General features: G+C 40.2%; 1 pseudogene; it reads right to left on the bottom strand.

Annotated features, from left to right (window-relative positions):
* Positions 1–7,068: 7,068 nt before the first annotated feature.
* LOC127089232 (uncharacterized) lies at positions 7,069–7,168 on the bottom strand (annotated as a pseudogene).
* Between the last annotated feature and the right edge of the window lie 434 nt (positions 7,169–7,602).

Genomic DNA, 7,602 nt, shown 5'->3' on the forward strand with positions numbered 1-7,602 from the left:
GAAACAAGATATTCACTGCTTGAGAAGACTTACTGTGCTTTGGCCTGGGCTGCTCGCCGACTAAGACAGTATATGTTGAATCATACCACTTTATTGATTTCTAAGATGGATCCTATCAAATATATATTTGAGAAACCTGCCCTCTCTGGAAGAATAGCAAGATGGCAGATGATTTTAACAGAGTATGATATCCAGTACACTACCCAGAAAGCAATCAAAGGAAGTGTGCTAGCTGATCATTTGGCTCATCAAGCAGTGGATGATTACCAATCTATGAATTTTGAGTTCCCAGATGAGGATGTCATGCTTGTTACGGCTTACGAAAAACCTGGACCGAATGAAGGACCCGAAAGGGAATCCCGATGGACTATGGTTTTTGACGGATCTTCTAATGCATTGGGCAATGGTGTTGGTGTTGTAATCATTTCCCCCAAGGGTTGCCATACTCCTCTCACTGCTAGACTATGCTTTGATTGTACCAATAATATGGCTGAATATGAAGCATGTATTTATTTTGGGACTCAGAGCCGCTATAGACCTGAGAATTAAGTTTTTGAGTGTGTATGGAGACTCAGCCTTGGTAATCAGTCAGATCAAAGGAGAATGGGACACTAAACATCCGAATCTCATCCCTTATCGAGAGCGGGTGTTGACGTTAATCCCATACTTTGAAAAGATTACATTCGAACATATTCCACGAGAAGAGAATCAGTTGGCAGACGCATTGGCTACCATGTCATCTATGTTCAGAGTCAGATGGGACGATGAAGCTCCCATGATCACCATTGAACAATTAGATGAACCAGCATACTGTTATGAACTTAACGCTGATGAGGTAGAAGGGAAACCTTGGTTCCACGAAGTGAAAAGATATTTAGAAGCTCAGGAATACCCTGAAGGGGCATCCATCAATGACAGAAATTTTTTGAGGAAGTTCTCCGCTAAATTCTTTTTGAGTAATGGAGTACTATACAAACGTAATCATGATTCGACTTTGCTTCGCTGTGTGGATAAAAGGGAAGCAGAAAAGATTATGGAAGACATGCATGCCGGTATTTTTGGGACTCACTCTAGCGGACATACAATGGCCAAGAAGATTCTGAGATCAGGGTATTATTGGTCTACCATGGAAGTTGATTGCCACCATCACTCCAGAACTTGTCATAAGTGCCAGATCTATGCGGACAAAGTACATGTACCTCCTGCTCCATTGAACATGTTGACAGCGCCTTGGCCCTTTGCAATGTGGGGCATTGATATGATTGGAGAGATTAAACCTACTGCTTCTAATGGACATCGTTTCATCCTTGTTGCTATTGATTACTTTACAAAGTGGGTAGAGGCGGCCTCATTTGCTTCTGTCACCAAGAATGTGGTGGCACGATTCATCAAGAATAATCTCATTTGTCGATACGGCATCCCTGAAAGAGTTATCACTGACAATGGCACTAATTTGAACAACAAGATGATTACTGAACTCTGCATGCAGTTCAAGATAAAACACCATAACTCTTCTCCGTACCGCCCAAAGATGAATGGCGCCGTAGAAGCTGCTAATAAGAATATTAAGAAGATTATACAAAAGATGACCGTAACATACAAAGACTGGCATGAGATGTTACCATTTGCTCTTCATGGTTATCGCACTTCAGTACGCACTTCGACAGGGGAAACTCATTTCTCTTTAGTCTATGGAATGGAAGCCGTTTTACTAGTGGAAGTTCAGATTCCCTCTCTAAGAATCATGAAAGAGGCAGACTTAGATGAGGATGAATGGATTCAGACTCGACTCGATCAGATAAATTTGATTGATGAAAAGAGACTCGCGGCTGTCTGTCATGGACAGATATATCAGAAACGCATGACCCAGGCATTTAACAAAAAGGTCAAGAGACAGGTGTATCAAATTGGCGACTTGGTGATGAAGCGTATCATTCTACCACAAGGTGATCCCAGAGGCAAATGGACTCCCACATATGAAGGGCCATTTGTAGTTAAGAAGGTATTCTCTGGTGGAGCCATGATGCTTACTACAATGGATGGCGAAGACTTCCCACATCCCGTGAACGCAGACATAGTCAAAAAATACTACGCATAAAAGAGACCCGCTAGGTCGACGTATCTAGGCAAAAGTAAGGGCATCCCGGCGAACCAAAAGGGTTCGGGCAAAAATTAGGGATAAACATATAAAAATGTACACCCGGCAATTCGAAAACCTGAAAAGACGGCTTGGGCAAAAAAGGGTATCCTGGTGGACTGAAAACCTGAAAAGGCGGTCCAGGCAAAAGTTAGGGATTAAAAGCGTATGACTATGTCCCATTCTCAGACGACTTCATCCAAGTCAAAGGGACTGAACAAGCCAATCACTTCTAATCCGACAGTAGGAGATGAGATGCTTGAAGACATAGTGACAGAATTAAAACCAATAGGACTTTTTCTTCATAACTTTTCTTTGTTGTCTCGACGATTTCCTCTTACTAGGATTTCTGTCTCCTTGTGCTCAAATTGCCTGTTTATAGGCCCTCTTTCAAAATCAATATAATTTTATTTCCAAAAAGATGCTTATGTTTTACTTTTTCTGTTTTGTTTGCGTAAACGTCCATTGATTTAATTTGAATTAATATATGCATTTGAATATGATCGATGTTTACCAAAAAGGCATGCATAAAATAGAAATAGCAATTACTACAAGACTTCAGGATCGAGGAGAAGGTCTAACCATGCTTTCCAATGAATCTGTTGCTAATTCTATTCCCCAGCAAAGCCAGTTATTCCTCAGAAGAAATTGGCATTACTAGACAAATTGGTCATCTCTTCCACCCCCAGCCAGGCTTCTGTTGAACATTTCTACCATCAGACAGAAATCAAATACCCCCAGCTGAGAAAGGGTCATCAATACAAGTATCTCCAACCAGAAGATGGGGATTTATTTTCCCCAGGGAGTCGCCAGAAAAGAACTTTCCCCATGCATAATTCATTCATTACATCATTTCACAGCATACGCATGCATACAATGTTCGCATTTACTTTCGAAAGCATAAAACATCTCATGCATCATGACATAGCATGAAGCTAACTTTATTTTTCAGGTTAATTATCCTCCGGATACAGTCAAAATAAAGATCCATTCAGACGGACATCTTTATCGATCACATTTACATCTTTCAGATATGATCCCCATGAACATCCATTCCGACAACCACTCTGATATCCTCCCAATGATGGCATCTTTAAGCCTATCCCAGACATTTACTGCAAATACAACAAATATTATCAGATACATCCTAACGTACGGTTCATTCTGATTCAGCTCAACATATGACTTCTTCAACTACTCCAATACGGTCTAACGTACGACCCATTTGGATCTTCAAATCCTCAGATACTGCCTAGCATACGGTACATTCCGGGGTGTAGTCTAGCGTACGACTACTTTCTTCTTCAGATACAGCCTAACGTACGACTCATTCTGCAACTCCAATACGGTCTAACGTACGACCCATTTGGATCTTCAACTCAGATACGATCTAGCGTACGATCCATTCTGATCCTTATTTCGTCAGATACAGCCTAACGTACGGCCTATCCTGCAACTCAGATACGATCTAGCGTACGATCCATTCTGATCTTTCATCCCCAGAGAAGTCACCCGCTACTCAGATACGATCTAGCATATGGTCCATTCTGATCCTTTATCCCCAGCAGTGTATGATCCATTCTGATCTTTCATCATCAAACTTCCTGGATGGCATCTTTAAGCCCATCTCCATCAGGAATAACTTCTGATTAACAAGTGCAAATTTTTGGGGCATTCTAGTGTTCAATAATCTTCCACCTCCAGACCACGAATGGCGTACATACCATTCTAACTCTCTCGGTTCAAGAATATTGAACAGGGGCAGTTGTCATACCCCAAAATTTGCCCGTTAATATTACAAGGATTTTTTTTAAGGCACTCCAACTTATTTTTCAAGGTATTGATCTTAAAAGTACAAAGACCCAGCACACAGATGGCTAAATCCAGAAAATGGCCTAAACTGGCTTGCTCGCTAGGCGAGCAATTCCTTCGCTTAGCGAACCCTTCGCTACGCCACTCGCCTAGCAAAGCTTGCGAATACCAGAAAATTCTGGGCTTCATTCTGAGCCCATTAGGTCACAAAAAGAGCATTATAAATACCACAACTTCAGTCAGAAAAAGAGAGAACGAAAACGGAGGAGAAAGGAAAACACTCACAGACAGCAAACCCTGGAGGCTAACCCAGAGAACTCAGAGCAACCCTAAAGGAAACCCTGAAAGAAACTCATCTGCACCAGGGTTACCTCCGCCCAACTCAATCCGACTTGCCAATTCAAGGTTGCAATTCAATTGCAAACAGGTTTGCATTACTATTACCGCTTTATGTTCTTAACTTGCATGTGGCATTATGATTGAATTTATAAAAATATCTCAAGTTTTTGCATGTGAATTTAAGTATGTATGAATATCTTGAACGTTTAACCATGTAATTTCTGTAATGGATGCTATAGGGTTTGGAGCTTTCTGGAATTGTGCTGTTATCAAAACCAGAACCCGCAACCGCTCGCTAGCACATCGCTAAGCGAGCATGTAGCGAGTATTCGCTAAGCCTTCGCTAGGCGAGGCAGGAGCGAACGTGATATGATAACACGAAATTATATCACATTTTAAGACTTAATTCAATTAGATTATATTATCATTTACTTTCGGTTTACTGCATTTTATGGGATATTACGTGGTATTTTCTTCCTAATTGTCGCAGGTAGTCTATTTTGAAGCAAAAGTGAAAAAGGGAAGAAAAGGAGGTGTAAAAAGGAATAAAAAGGAAACAAATAACAAAGACCAAACCCAGCCCAAAGAAAGTCACGTTATGACTGTGACGGGCGTCACAAGGGTTGTGACGAGCGTCACACTAAAAGCACTCCTGTGACGAGCGTCACACATGGTGTGACGAACGTCACACCAGTCCTCTATATTTTTGGCGCAAGGAACTCAACTGACCACGTTGAAAGCTATTTCCACGCACGCTTAACCCTCGGAACGAGACCACGCACACGGAAACCCTTGAAAAGCAGTTACACCAGCAGCTGTATAAATAGGAGTTAATTGGGAAATTTCAAAAGCCGGTTTTTCCACGCTCATATTGCCGAAGCTCTGCCAAATTTTCTTGTCACACCTTTTGCTTATTTTTTCCTTTCCAGCACTTAACATTGTTTATTTTATTTATTTCTTTTGCAAGCTTTACATTCTTTTTTTTCCTTGCAAAATTTACCTTTCCCGTTTCAGCTTCTAGATATTTTTCGCATAATAGTTTCTACACCGGGAACTATTGTGCAACTTTATACTGGATTTAACCTTACGTTATATTCCAGTTTTATTTCCTTGATTTAATTTACTGTTTAATTGAAGAATCCAAGAACAAATCCTACCGGCTTGTGGTGGAGTGTTCAAGACTATTGTATTACGCATTCAGGTTCTTTAATCATTATTTAATATTTTGTTTTATTATTTATCTATATTATCTGCCTGGAATGAGTCTGTTTATGCATGATATAAATTCTTATTTGTTTAGCATGTCTGGCTAATTTGCCTAGGTATCGGTATGTAAAGTAAGCAGAATAAGGGATCAAGACTGAGTCGGTCTATCTAAACTTAAAATCAAAATCAATCTTTTTACGGTCTCAACTTACAGGTTTAATAACAAGATTTTTTACAAAAGTAAAAGACATAAAGAAGTTAAAATCAATAGAGCGAGAGTTTGAGATTTTAACTGGACAGTGTAAGTTAGGCATTAATTCTAGATCAGGGCGAGAGCAAGTTTTAGAGTTAATTAAATTCTGACCTTTTCCAAAAAGTATTTTTAAAGATTGAATGTGAGGACGAGAGTTAAGCATTTGGATTTAATTATATAACCTAAGTCAACAGAGCGAGAGTTTGAGATAAGGGTGTTTAAAACGGTCAGTATTTTCTTAAAAGAGTTTCTGCAACTTTATTGCTTTCAAAATATGGTTTTTGACTTAATTATAAGTGACAGCAACATTAATATAAAATCATGGTTTATTCAACAGAGCGAGAGTTTGAGATAGAACCTTTAACCAATAAAGTTAACCGAAACGATTCATTTTAAAACCAAGAAGACGACAAAGACTTGATTCCCTAGTTTTGACGAACTACATACCGATATCCGTTTTATTAATATTTAATCTAGATATTAGTTTAGCCCTTAGTTTTTCCCCAAACAATCAAACATTTTCACCTTAGATTTACGTAGTAACCTTAGATAACGGTATATCGATTCATAAGTCCCTGTGGGATCGATATCTTTTAAAACTACGCGATAGAACTGTGCACTTGCAGTTTGTATCCCATTCTCGACTCACACAGTCGAGCGATCAAGTTTTTGGCGCCGTTGTCGGGGACTTTTATTCAATCGATATCGTAACTCTTCCGTTACGCTGTAGAGACTAAGGTTTCTTTTCCTTCTATTTTCTTTCTTTCGTTGATTTGTATGCCACGCACTCGCTCTCAAGGCGAACCGCTCTATTTACGAATCAACGATATCGAACTATATCTCTGAGTCTTACGACGAATTCGGGAATATCGTGCTGAAAACAATCTCCCTCCTATAGACCTTCCTGATCTCAAAGATTTTCCTTCTTTAACCGAGATGGCAGAACCAGCTCGTGCTCTTAGAGATTACGCCGCTCCATCGCAAGATGAACCGCATTCAAGTATTGCTCCGCCCGCAATCGAAGCAAACAACTTTGAACTTAAACCTTCGTTGTTGCAGGCTGTGCAACAGAACCAATTCTCTGGAAATCTTACCGAAGATCCAAACCTTCATTTATCCGTATTTGTCCAATACGCTGATACTGTTAAAGCTAATGGTGTCACTTCAGAGGCAATTCGACTTCGTCTTTTTCCTTTCTCATTAAGAGATAGCGCTAGAAGATGGCTTCAATCTCTTCCTTCCAACTCGGTCACCACATGGAACGAGTTGAAGAAAGTTTTTCTTGCCCGATATTTTCCACCAAGCAAAACAGCTATGTTAAGAGCCCAGATAAACGGATTTAAACAGAAAGACAACGAGTCTCTTTTCGAAGCATGGGAAAGATACAAAGACATGATGAGACTTTGCCCACACCATGGTTTGGAAGACTGGTTAGTAATTCACACATTTTATAATGGTCTCTTATACAATACAAGGTTAACAATAGACGCCGCTGCAGGTGGTGCACTAATGAACAAACCTTACGCTGATGCTTACCAGCTTATCGAGAGCATGGCCCAAAACCACTATCAGTGGGGAACCGAACGAACAACGGTGGAAAAACCTCAACCGAAAACTGGCATGTACGAGATAAGTAACCTTGATCACGTCAATGCAAAAGTGGATGCTTTGGTCCAGAAAATTGAAAGTTTAAACGTATCACCTCCAGCCGCCGTGGTTGCTGTAACTCAGAATTGCGAGGTCTGTGGAATCCAAGGCCACACTCCTGCGGAATGTCAACTCTTGACTGGAATCCAAACAGAGCAAGTAAACTATGCTCAAGGAAGCCCCTATTCGAATACCTATAACCCAAATT

This window comes from Lathyrus oleraceus, chromosome 5 (genome assembly GCF_024323335.1).
Source record: "Lathyrus oleraceus cultivar Zhongwan6 chromosome 5, CAAS_Psat_ZW6_1.0, whole genome shotgun sequence".
Classification (NCBI taxonomy): Eukaryota; Viridiplantae; Streptophyta; class Magnoliopsida; order Fabales; family Fabaceae; genus Lathyrus; species Lathyrus oleraceus.